At 35.0% G+C, this 12375-nt stretch overlaps 1 protein-coding gene and 1 long non-coding RNA gene across 2 annotated transcripts in view; one reads left to right on the forward strand and one right to left on the reverse strand.

Annotated features, from left to right (window-relative positions):
- LOC141507332 (uncharacterized) overlaps positions 1-12375 on the reverse strand; it is a 148104-nt gene that overhangs the window by 66570 nt on the left and 69159 nt on the right. Inside the window, exon 3 of the long non-coding RNA XR_012474121.1 lies at positions 498-628. This is a non-coding gene — a long non-coding RNA (uncharacterized LOC141507332). The remainder of the gene's footprint in view (positions 1-497; positions 629-12375) is intronic.
- TRIM42 (tripartite motif containing 42) overlaps positions 1-12375 on the forward strand; it is a 65574-nt gene that overhangs the window by 48128 nt on the left and 5071 nt on the right. The gene's annotated exons all lie outside the window — the stretch shown is intronic.

Raw genomic sequence — 12375 nt, forward strand, 5'->3', positions numbered from 1 at the left:
AGATATGGACATGACCATTCTTGGTCAGTGAAGAAATTTGTCCTTCTTGATTTTTCAAAGGAGGTGGGAAAAGCAAAACTGTATTGAAAATTTTTTAATTTAAAAAATGAGGTTAAACTAAATGATCTCTGAGATCCCAACTCTAGAGTGGTGATCTTATTTATCTGATAAATTTGAGAAATGTAATTAATTGAACCAATAAAGAGTAAAATGAGCAGAAGAAAGAAAAAACAATAGATATAACAAGAATGTAAATGGAAACTAAATACTGGAATGGTTTATCATTTCCTTCTCTAGATCATTTTATAGATGCGAAAACTGAGGCAAACAGAGTTAAGTGATTTATCCAGGGTCACGCAGCTAGCAAGTATCTGAGGCCAGATTTGAAATTTACTAGATTTGAAATTTCCCTTCTTTAGTCCCACAATCCCTCTCATCCTTCATTTAAAGATCAATGATAGCTGATGAGCAATAAAATCATCCAAATCATTCAGTACCTTGGGGTGTAATTCAGGTGGGAGTGATGACTTGAAAACAGCTTTTTGTGCTTCCTTACCATCTCCTTACAGCTTCCATTTCAACTCCTTGGTTTCATTTTGGTTTCATCCTTCCCAATCCAGAGATCGTTCTACATGCCAGAGAAAATAGAAGCAAATGAAGGAATGAGTAGCTCTGTCTTCTATTCTATTGACAATGATCACCATCTTGTCCTCCACAATCATTATTCATTTACTTCTTTGAATTTACCTAGTCTCCAAGATTACTAAATCTTAAAACCCTCTTTTGCCATCCTTCATATGTCACTCCTCCAACTCATTCTTCTTTCAGGTGCTTCTCACATGAATCTTCTAGAAATCTGTAAAACTGCTATTCTTTTCTATCGGATCTCTGCTATCTATTCTTGCTTCCATTTTCCACGCATGTATTTAGAAATTTGAGTTGGCCAAGATACCTTATTTTGCCATATTTATTACCCATTATATATACACATCAAAAGCTATAGAGGTTTTTTAAAAAATTTTGACTACTTCATCCTTTTATTCATGCAATTTTGTATATCTGACTTGGGAGGTATGTATAGGCACTTTTCACATCCCCTGCCATAGTCATTTTAATGCCCCCTTGATTTGATTCACAAGATGCTTAATAGATGTTTAATTTTTATTAAATTTTATTACTTCTTGCCAACCTACTCTTTGTCTTCTGAAGAGTCCTTCATTCCTATAATTTAAGCTTTGCTCCAGACATTCAAATCCCAATCTCAAATGCCTTTTCATCCCATTGTTTGCTTCCTAGATCTGACTTTCTCTTCTCAATCTACTACTTTGAATCAAAAATAGACTTACAAATACCATCTGTTTTCCCCAAAGTCTTCAGATTTTTTTTCCTCAGACTATCATAATCTTTAAGTATGTTTTCTATGTTCTTTCTGGCGGTATCATTTATCTCAGCATGAAATACCATAAATAGATAGTGGTTATCAAGATTGACAATTCTTAGGAAGTCTCTAACTTGCCCTCAAAATATGCCCTAGGAAGTCTGACAAAGTACTTTAGAATTAAGGTTTCTAATAAGTGGGGCTAATAAAACTAAACTCTGGCTAAACCCTAGTATTGAATTTTAATATAATAATCAATAATGGTTTTGTTCTCTATAAACTCATGCCTTTATATATTTTTTTTGTCATTTTATCTTTTGTTACCTTTCATATTTTTGAAAAAGAGAGTAAGAGATCAGGGGCAGCTAGGTGGTGCAGTGGATAGAGCACTGGCCCTGGAGTCAAGAGTACCTGAGTTCAAATCCGACCTCAGACACTTAATAATTACCTAGCTGTGTGACCTTGAGCAAGCCAATTAACCCCATTGCCTTGGAAAAAAAGAGTAAGAGATCACATTAACTCTGGAGCCTAAGTATGAAAGACTGGTTTTCTCAGTTACCAAGGAGAAGCTACTATATAGGAATCTGCAAGGGAAATAGAAATTCAGGAGAGTATAAAAGGATCAGCTATGAGTTCTGATCTCTTCCTATCTGGAATTTCTTCCTCATAGCATATGTAATACTGACATTCTATGCTAGAACTCAAAAGTTTGATGATAATTCAAGTAAAAAAATCATCAAAAGATTTATGCTTTTGTCAACATGAGGAATTCCCTAAATCAATCTTGTCAAAAGTATCTATAATATGGATAAATTCCAGAGAGTAGCTGTAAAGAGATATTTAGTGACTTGCCCAGTGTCATATAGCTAGTATCATTTCCTCTTGACCCAAAGTCTAGCATTCACTCTATCCACTATGCTAAACTGCCTCTAAATATAAATATGACCCAAATTTTTTTGGTTTCTTAAAACAATTCAGTGGGGCAATTAATGTCCTGATTAACATTGAGGTATCTGAGATCCAAATGGATCTGTGATAACAACATTGAATATGCTTCAGCAAAGAAGATTCCAACTCATCCATGTTTGACCCTTCTCAGTGACTCTTGTCCATGTCAGTGTATAAGTTCATTTTAGAGATTTGGTGGTATGGACTAGGGAGAAGCCATTCAATGTGTTGGAACCTTCTCCCCTTTTTCTTGATGTTGAATGGATATTATTAAAGTAAGAAAACTAATCAAGAAGCTTCAGTTGTTCCATATTATTTCTAATATAAAATACAAACTCTTCTTTTTGGCCCTTAGAGCCCTTTAGAATCCTATTATATCTTCTCTTTCTAGTTTGACTATATATCACTCATAGAATCATAATCATGAGGACATAGATCAAGAAGTAAATAAACAACTTTGAAAGAATTCACAACTCTGATCAGCAGTAATAGACTTAAGATCTATAATAACACATGTACTTTTGGACTTAGAGAATTTCTTCAGAATTCATCATATACAACACCCTCACTTTACAGATGAGGGAACTGGGAACCAGGAAAGTTAAGAGGCTTGTCCAAGGTAACAGAGTTTATATAGGTTGTTAAATGTCCAAGTCAGGATTTGAACCCAAGTCCTTAGATTCCAAAATTATGGTCTTTTGTACTCCACATTTCAATCAAACTGGCCTCCTTGCTACATGATATCCAGTCTCCTGCCTTCCATGCCTTTACACAAACTGTCCCCATATCATTGGTGATTAACACAAACTGGTTGATCAATACATCTAATTCTTACTATAGCCATGGGACCCACCTGTTTTCTTTTTCTGACATCTCTTGTTCTTTAGTTGTTAGGTGTTTTATTTTGTACCCACCATGCTCCTTTCCATTGTTCTCTGAGTGATATTCATTTTTAATCCTTCAGTCACTATTGTTTTCCATGGGGTATTCCAGCTCAAACTGACTTGCAAAAATCAATTACTAAATTTTCAGTGTGAACATTTATAACTCAGAAATTGACAAATGCTACGAGTCAGGGCTTGATTTGTCTTGCCCAAAGAAAATAATAAAAAATGACAAAAAAATGACCTAAAATGCAGATTAGATTTTAAAATGTGTCATGTTTATACTTTACAATTTAGCCAGATGTCAAATATTTAGCAGTACACCTCCCATGACTATGAGTGATTAAGAAAAACAATAGAATATTAGTAAGAAAAGAGAATAATAATGACTTAATAAAAATGATAAAATGTTAGTAATACAGATTAAACTTGAGAGTATAATTCTTTTTTTTAGGGGTGCTGGTCGTTAAACATTTACTGGCTCACAGTAAGAGACAACTTATTGAAAGAGAGCCTTTAAGGTTATTTTTTGCTCTATCAAATCAAACGTTTTCATTTGAAACTGTGTCTTTAATGTTACCAAACTACATTTTTGACCCAATGATACCACTACTGGGTCTATAACACAAAGTAATCAAAGAAAGAAGAAAAGGATCTATGTGTTTGTATAGTATTTTTTGTGGTAGCAAAGTACTGAAAACCATCTGTTGGGGAAAAGATATCTAAATTATAATCTAAGAATGTAATGGAATAGTATTGTACCCTAAGACATGATAAAAGGGATATTTTCAAAAAAAACCAGGAAAGCCCTACATGAGCTGAAATAGAATAAACAGAACCAGGAGAATGAATTATATAATAAAAAAATATATTGTAAAGACAATCAGATTGGGGGGGCAGCTAGGTGGCACAGTGGATAGTGCACTGGCCCTGGAGTCAGGAGTACCTGAGTTCAAATCCAGCCTCAGACACTTAATAATTACTTAGCTGTGTGGCCTTGGGCAAGTCACTTAACCCCCATTGCTTTGCAAAAAACTAAAACTAAAACTAAAAAAAGACAATCAGATTGAAAACTAAAGATTTTGATCAGCATAATAGTCACTTCTGATTCCAGAAGATAAAGGGATGTCATGCAAAATGAGGCATGTATTTTTAAAAATTACCAATATATAGACCTCCCTATTTGTTACAAGAATTTTGTTTTTTTCCACAATTACAATACCTCCAACTTGAATCTCATATCTAGGTGGACTAATTTGGCTGTTTTTCCTATATTTGTGCTTTTTAGTGCCATTTCTATATCCTTTCAAATTACATCTGAGTTTTGTGATGTTAGAATCCATGTGTGATGGCTCTGTGGTTTTTAATAGTGAAAAAATATTAGTTATAAAAATATTTTCCTATCTTCTCCATTTCTCTTCTGTGAATTCATTTTTCATTTTTATTAAGTGCTCTCAAAATGACTTAACTTGGGTATTTCACCCAATTTTTCTTAAACTGGTTTTCCTTTTCTCTCCTATTTTATGAGGCAATAATCTTTATGATCTTTCTGCATTTATATCCATAAGATTTTAAATAAAAAATTACAAATTTTGTCTATACCTCACATTTCCCAATTTTCCCCTTTCTTCATCCTGAAGAAGTATAACTTGGAGGGGAAAAAAAGACTAAAATTAACCAATATATCAGAAAAGTCTGATGACATGTACAGTTTTCCACACCTCTACAAAAGAGAGAAGGGAAGTGTCTTCTCATATTTGGAACAAGTCTTGATAACTTTAAGTTCACAGTTTCAGCTGTTTCATTGTCATTGTTCTCTCCAATTAAGCTGTTGTGATATAGATATATACACACACACACACACTGTTTTATGGTTCAGTTACTTTGTTTCCTTTTCTATGCTACTACAAAATAAATGTAAATATTTTGGTGTGTATGGGGTCTTTCTTTTTATGGTATATGTCTTCTTTATGAGATTTTTAAAATGGGTTTATAATCAAAATGATATCTTTTGGCTGCCATCCATATAACTTTGTTTGGCAAATAAGTCAAATGTTTATTGATTAAAATGCATATTTTTACTTTTGTTTATTTCCTTATTATAATTAATACAGAGATTAAAATCTAGTATAAACTATTATAGACTGTGTCAATAGATTTTCTTCTATGAGTGTTCCATTTCTCATTAGTAAGAGTGAGTTGTTCCAATTGTATACCTCATCTTTTTCTCATTTTTTATTCTTTATTACAGCTTTATGCTATTGTTAAACTTTATCTCTAACAAATTTGTGGTCTGACTTACATCTAGTTCATGAATGACTCCCACATGAGGAACAATTATTTCCTGTCAGTTTAAGTAATATTAGTTTCATTTGTTGTGGTGCTAATTGGTGATCACCATGACTTCAGCTTCTAATTTATTTCCCCAAAGAAATTTTCTGACGTACAGACATAAAACTTGTGTAGTATGCAGGTCTTTTTCCCTCTCATTGCTTATTCTTGATCTATTTTTCCAATATATTTCTTTGTGATTTTAGTGCTATTTCTAAATCCTCACCTATTACCAACTTTTTATGGATGTTACTGAGCATCACAGTATTTTGTTATTGTTTACAATCATTTTTCAGTTGTACCCAACTCTTTGTGACACCATTTCTTGGCAAAGTTATTAAAGTTGTTATCCATTTCCTTTTTCCAGCTCATTTTTACAGATGAGGAAACTAAGGCAAACAGAGTTAAGTGACTTGACCAGGGTCACACATCTAGGAAGTCATATCTGAAGCCATATCTGATCTCGGGAAGATGGATTTACTAACTATAAGCTGGGTATCCTATCTACTATGCCACCTACCTACAACCAAGAATATATTGATTTCATTGGGGGTTTTATGGCATTCTTCATAGAATTTCTTCGCCTCTTCATCCTCTGCATAATCTATAATTTTTTTCATAGTCATCATATTTTTTATAAATTATCAGCATAGTACAAGCATCTCTGTAAAGACAGGGGTTTTTTTGGTTTGGTTTGGTTTTTGCAAGGCAGTGGGATTAAGTGACTTGACCTAGGTCACACAGCTAGGTAATTATTAAATATCTGAGGCTGATTTGAACTCAGGTTCTCCTGACTCCAGAGGTGGTATTCTATCCACTGCACCACCTAGTTGCCCCTAAAAGATGTTTCTTGTTGTTTTTGGATGCATAATAAAACTAGGCCCTTCTGCTACCTACCAAGGAAAATCTGTGAGAATCTTTCCATTTAGTTACGATTTCATTCTTTCTTCTGATTTCATTTATTGTTAAGAATTTCAATGTTGACATCATTCAGTTCTAGCAGTGTGTCCATTTGATGGACATGAATAAAAATCTCAGATTGCCAATAGCTAGTTAAAGTTCATAGATAATTTAAACATTGTGGTTCTTACTACCCCCATTTCCATCCTGCTGCCACTACTATAGAAGCAAAGGAGAATTATACAGGACCACAAGTCATTTTGTATTTTTTTCCAAAAGATATTTATGAAATTTCCAAAATTCACACATATGCATATGCATATTTTAAAATTACAAAATTTCTTCCCACCCTTCCTTCCCACCCCCCTCCTCTCAGCCACAATCTGATGAATATTGTACATATACATTTGTCTTTAACATGTTTACAGATTTGCTATTTTCTATTTAGCTTTCTGAAGCTAAAGTCATTTTCTATTTAGCTTTCTTTTGAAGGTTGTCATGGCCAAAGAATTCATCACCAGTAGCCACTGGTGATAAAACCTTCTTACACTTTTTTTGAATCAAAGATAGTTTTCATTTATTTGTTTGTTTATTTTATATTATTACAATAATTTTGTTATATGAGTAAACATAACCCCCCCCAAAGAAGATAAAAAACCTCAATAATAGTGAGAGAGAGAAAAAAAATTTTACTGCAGTCTATGTTCAGATTCCAATGGCTCTGTCTCTGGGGTGACTTGTCTTATTTATCATAAGTCCACCAGAGAAGTTACTTCAATATTTTTCCGACAGTTGCTATTACTAGCTTTATTTCTCTCTACTCTATTCCTCCCCACTCTCATTTATTCTATTCTCTCTCTCTTTTAATCCTGTCCCTTTTCAAAAGTGTGTTGTATCTGAGCACCCATTCCCATGATCTTCCCTCTCTTCTGTCACCTATTACTCCCTTCCCTCCGCCCATTCCCCCTTATCCCATCCCTTTCTTCTCATTTTTCTCTAGGTAAGATAGATTTCTTCACCCTATTAAGTGTCTATGTTATTTCCTCTCTGAGCCATTTCTGATATAAGAATGAATACTCACTCATTCCCCCTTGCCTTCCCCTGTTCCACTCCACTGAAAAAGCTTTTTCTTGACTCTTATGTGAAATATCTTAGCTCCTTCCTCTCCTTTCTCTTCTTCCCAGTACTTTCCTTTATCACCCATTGACTCCATCTTTTTACTATATTATACCATTATATTCTGCTCCTTCCTGTGCTTTGTCTATATATGCTCCTTCTAACAATTCTTATAAATGAGAAAGATTATATGAGTTATAAGTATCTTTTTCCCATGAAGGAATACAAACAGTTCAACATTATTAAGTTGCTCATAGTTAGTACTTTTCATCCACCCCTCTATGGTTCACCAGAGTCCTGTACTTGAAGATCAAACTTTCTGTTTAGCTCTGGTTTCAATAGGAAAGTTTGACAGTCCCATTTCATATAATGTTCATCTTTTCCCCTGAAAGAGGATATTCAGTTTTGTTGGGTAGTTGATTTTCAGTTGTAAACCAAGATCTTTTGCCTTCCAGAATATTATATTCCAATCCCTATGAGCCTTTAATGTAGATACTGCCAGATCCTGTGTAATCCTGACTATAGAGCCTTGGTAGTTGAATTGTTTGTTTCTGGCAGCTTTTAGAATTTTCTTGTTGATTTGGGAGTTTGGGAGGAATTTGGCTATAATATTCCTAGAAGTTTTTCTTTTGGCATCTCTTATAGAAGGTGACCAGTGAATTCCCTCAATTTCTATTTTACCCTCTGCTTCTAGGATCTCAGGGCAATTTTGCTGTATTATTTCTTGAAAAATCAAGTCTAGGCTCCTTTCCTTGTCGTGACTTTCAGGTAGCCCAATAATTTTAAAATTATTTCTTTTGGATCTGTTTTCAATGTCAGTTGTTTTTCCAATGATATATTTCATATTTTCTTCTAATTTTTGGCTTTTTTGGAAGAATTTTATTTCTTCCTGATTTCTCACAAAGTCATCAGTTTCCTTTAGTTTTATCTCCTTTCTAGCTCACCAATTCTGCTTTTTAAGGCATTCTTCTCCTCATTTGCCTTTTGTTTTGCTTTTTCCATCAGGTCTAAACTGGTTTTTAACATATTATTTTCTTCAGTATTTTTTTGTATTTCTTTCACCAAGCTGTTGATTTGGTTTTCAGGATTTTTCTGCATCGCTCTCATTTCTCCTCTCACTTTTTCCTCCACCTCTCTTAATTGCTTTTCAAAAGTCTTTTTTGAGCTCATGCATAGTCTGAACCCATTTTCTATTTCTCTTGGAGGTTTTTGGATATAGAAGCTTGATTTGTCATCAGAATATGTGTTTTGATCTTCCATGGGACCAAAGTAATTTTCTGTGGTCAGCTTCTTCTTTTCCTGTTGTTTGCCCATTTCCTTGGCCCAGGACTAATTTACAGCACTTCCAAGACTCTGGGGGGTTTTGGGGGACATCCCACTGGGACCTTTATTCCTCCAAGATATTATGCTCCCTTGCCTAGGCTTTGATATTATAGATGATCACAGGGCTCCCCTCTGCTTAAAGCTGTGAAGAGAATTCCTGCTATCTTAGTACAGAAGGCCAAACTGCAACCTGGATCTGAGTGTGAACAAACAGCTGAATCCTGCCCCAGGGAGGGCAGAGAATTTCTGCAGTCTCCCCGCCCCCCACTGCCTGTGGGTTGTACTCTGGGGGTGCAGGCTGGTTTCCCCAATTCCTGATATGGGTTTTCACCGCAGGCTGCTCTGAGGCCATGCTCCTCACTCCACACTCTTTCTGGTGCAGCAGAGTTCTCTTACTGCCCCTTCAAGCTGTTCCAGGTGATCCCTGGGCTGGGCTGGACTGTGCTGGGCTGTCCTGCACTGCACTGTGGCAGGGGCTTTTTTCCAACCCCCAATCCCAGTGAAGCATACCTTTCCTGTAGAACTTCTAAGTTATCTTGGACTGGGAAAATGTATCACTCAGTCTTTCTGTGCATTTTGCCTTGCTAAATTTTGACTTTTGGAGTTTTGGGGGTAAGGAGTTTCCAGGAAATGCTACTTTCATGCCTCCATCTTGGCTCCACCCTCAACCTTCTTACACTTAGCTAGGCTAATTCTCGAAAAGAAGACTTGGTCATTTTCCGGTATGGTAGAACCTATCAGATGTAGCCTTCAAGATCCCCAGATCAGTCCCATGACATGAAAAGTCACAGGAATAAGTCTTTGAATAGACTTAATGAATTTTAAAAAATCACTAAGGTCACATATTAATTAAGTAGAGAAAGGAATAAAACTCAGATCATCTAAGTCAGATGTTTGGTTTTTTTTCCTATCATGCTACAACATTGAGGAAAATAATGAAGAAACGAGTTCTTATAAAAGACCAGAGGGTGCTTGTAAATAGCTTGTTCTCTTAAGTATTTAAGACATATAATTAATCAATAAATAACATTCCTCATGTAATTGCATTTACACAGTAATTTGTACTCCCTGTGAAGGAAGGAAATTCAATCCAGCCCACCCAGTCCTGTTTCCCATTATCACAAATTATCAATGAGCAGAGTCCAAATTAATGAGGTTTTCCTGTAGTTTCATTTTTATCTGACACAATGAAATGCAATATAGATTTTTCTTTCAGAACTAATTCCTCTTGCAGTCTTTGTGATTTTATTAGCATTCTAAGGAAATAGGAATTTCCAGAGCATTTGTCATGATTTGCCTAAGTAAAGAATCCAATAGCAAATGAAAATAAGATGGGATGTTTGAATGACATTTATAAAGCTTCTTACAAATAACAACTTCAGTTCTTTCCCTTACAGTCAGGATATTTTACCTTGGCATCAATTCTGTGTAGACATTTCTGAAAGCTTTTATGAAACATGCTGCAGTAAGAGGGCAAAAATATTTTTAACAAAAAAATTGTTATATTTCTATAATTTTTGATTTGTAAAAAGAAATGAGAGTTCACATGTCTTTTTTGAAAAAAAAATTATTAACAATTTCACACCTGGTGGTTATTTTTAGGGAATTCTCTTTGGGAACAAAAGTTCCCTTACTTTAATCAGAGAGACAACTAGGAACCATTCAGGTTTTGTCTAAAGGTGCCTAAACTTAGAGGATAGACACAAACTGCATTTTCATTCCTTTTACAGTAAGCAAACAACTAAGCTTATGACCTACTTATAAAGATTAACTGGTTCAGATGTACCCCTAGTAGACTCTTGTACCACTTGCCCTCCTTCAAATCACTGCTCCCATCAACCCTCACATGGTGGCCTCCCCAGCACTGACATCAATTTTATCTTTCAATTTCTCCATCCACTTTACCACCAAAAACAGGCCTAACAACAACCCTTATTGTCCCAGGTGGCAACTGCCTTACTATGGCTCTATTAGGAGTAATATAGGCAAGGGTAACATAAGCTCCAACACTCAGCCAAATTAACAGAGTGCATCCCAGACCTGGGAGTATAAGGTTAAACAAATTTAATCAAGTAATAGCAAAAATTTAATGATGAGTTGACACACCTCTCATCCTAAAAATGCTAAAAAGTCCAGTTCTAATTGCTTGGACATATTCCTTCCATTCAGATTACCAGAGTGTTCCTTTAGGTAGTGGTATGTTCCTAAAAAGTTATGGACTTGTAGATCAAACACTGTTTTAAATGTAGGAGAGATCTTGCTATATGAGGTCAGTAGATAGATGCTTTTGTAAGGTTAAGATGCCTCTTGCAAGATAAATGTCACTCCTACACACACACACACACACACACACACACACACACACATATGTTTCATCATCCACTCCTGATTCCTTGATTTATCTAGTTTCTAAGTTGAGAACTGTATTATGTGGTGGAAAGGTCAGTTAGTAAGAACAGGAAGACTAAAATTCTAGTCCCAGAGTAGTAATAGGTTAATTGTTAGTGGAAAGTAACTTATTCTGTCTTTACCTCAGTTACATTATCTATCAGATGGGAATTATCTCTGCCCTGATGACTTTACAGAAAATAAGATACTAGATATACTAGTACCTTGAAAAGTAGAGCATGCTATATCAATATTGAAGGTATTATTATTCCTTACTAGGCTTTCTTAAATATGGAAATGTAATATATGGTTGAGTTTTCTCAGGAAGAAGCAAAACCATGATTGTAACCTGATCCTCCAATCTAGAATAAAACCAGAATGGCCCAATTGTTGATGCATCCTACAGACAATACAACACTTTAAGAAAAAATAAAATGTAAGGTCTGCTAAGTAAATGTTGTGGCCAAATTCAGTCTCATCTTTTTTCATCTTGATCATGTGCAGATAAACTCAGAATGGAAGAATGTGCCTTTGCTGCCTTCCTAGTCCCTGAATACAATTGCTTCAGCTCCCTAATTGTGATAACATTCATTAGTCATTAGATGAAACTCACCCCATGTTCATTTTCTGTTCTCTCAGACCAAGCTCATCTTTATCATACTTGTAATCTTACTGTATGGCACTCAAGTGAAGCAAATGAGCAACAAGCAGCAAGATTCTATGTGAGGCTACATTCCATTCATAAAAGACCTTTCACATTCTCATTTATCGACCTTTGTCTCACTTTATGTTAGTAGAATTCATTCATAAGCTTTACTTCTTGGTAGCCCTTCTTGATTAAAACCTATCCTGACACATTCTTAACCATCTCTTAATCCCTCCTTACCTACTAATTCATGAAGGGCTTATATTTGAGTATATAGAACATTTTTGTTTTAAAATATTCATATAATATTCCTGTATTTTAATTGCAATAAAATGGTAAACCCCAAATCAGAGTCCAAGAAAACCTTACCCTGTTCAATCTCTGACTGATATGTTTCTAAACTGGTGTGGCAAATTTCAGTGAAGCAACCAAGTAATGATGAATGTATTGTACCTTTTCAT

The sequence above is a fragment of the Macrotis lagotis genome, chromosome 1, assembly GCF_037893015.1.
Source record: "Macrotis lagotis isolate mMagLag1 chromosome 1, bilby.v1.9.chrom.fasta, whole genome shotgun sequence".
In the NCBI taxonomy this organism is placed as follows: domain Eukaryota; kingdom Metazoa; phylum Chordata; class Mammalia; order Peramelemorphia; family Peramelidae; genus Macrotis; species Macrotis lagotis.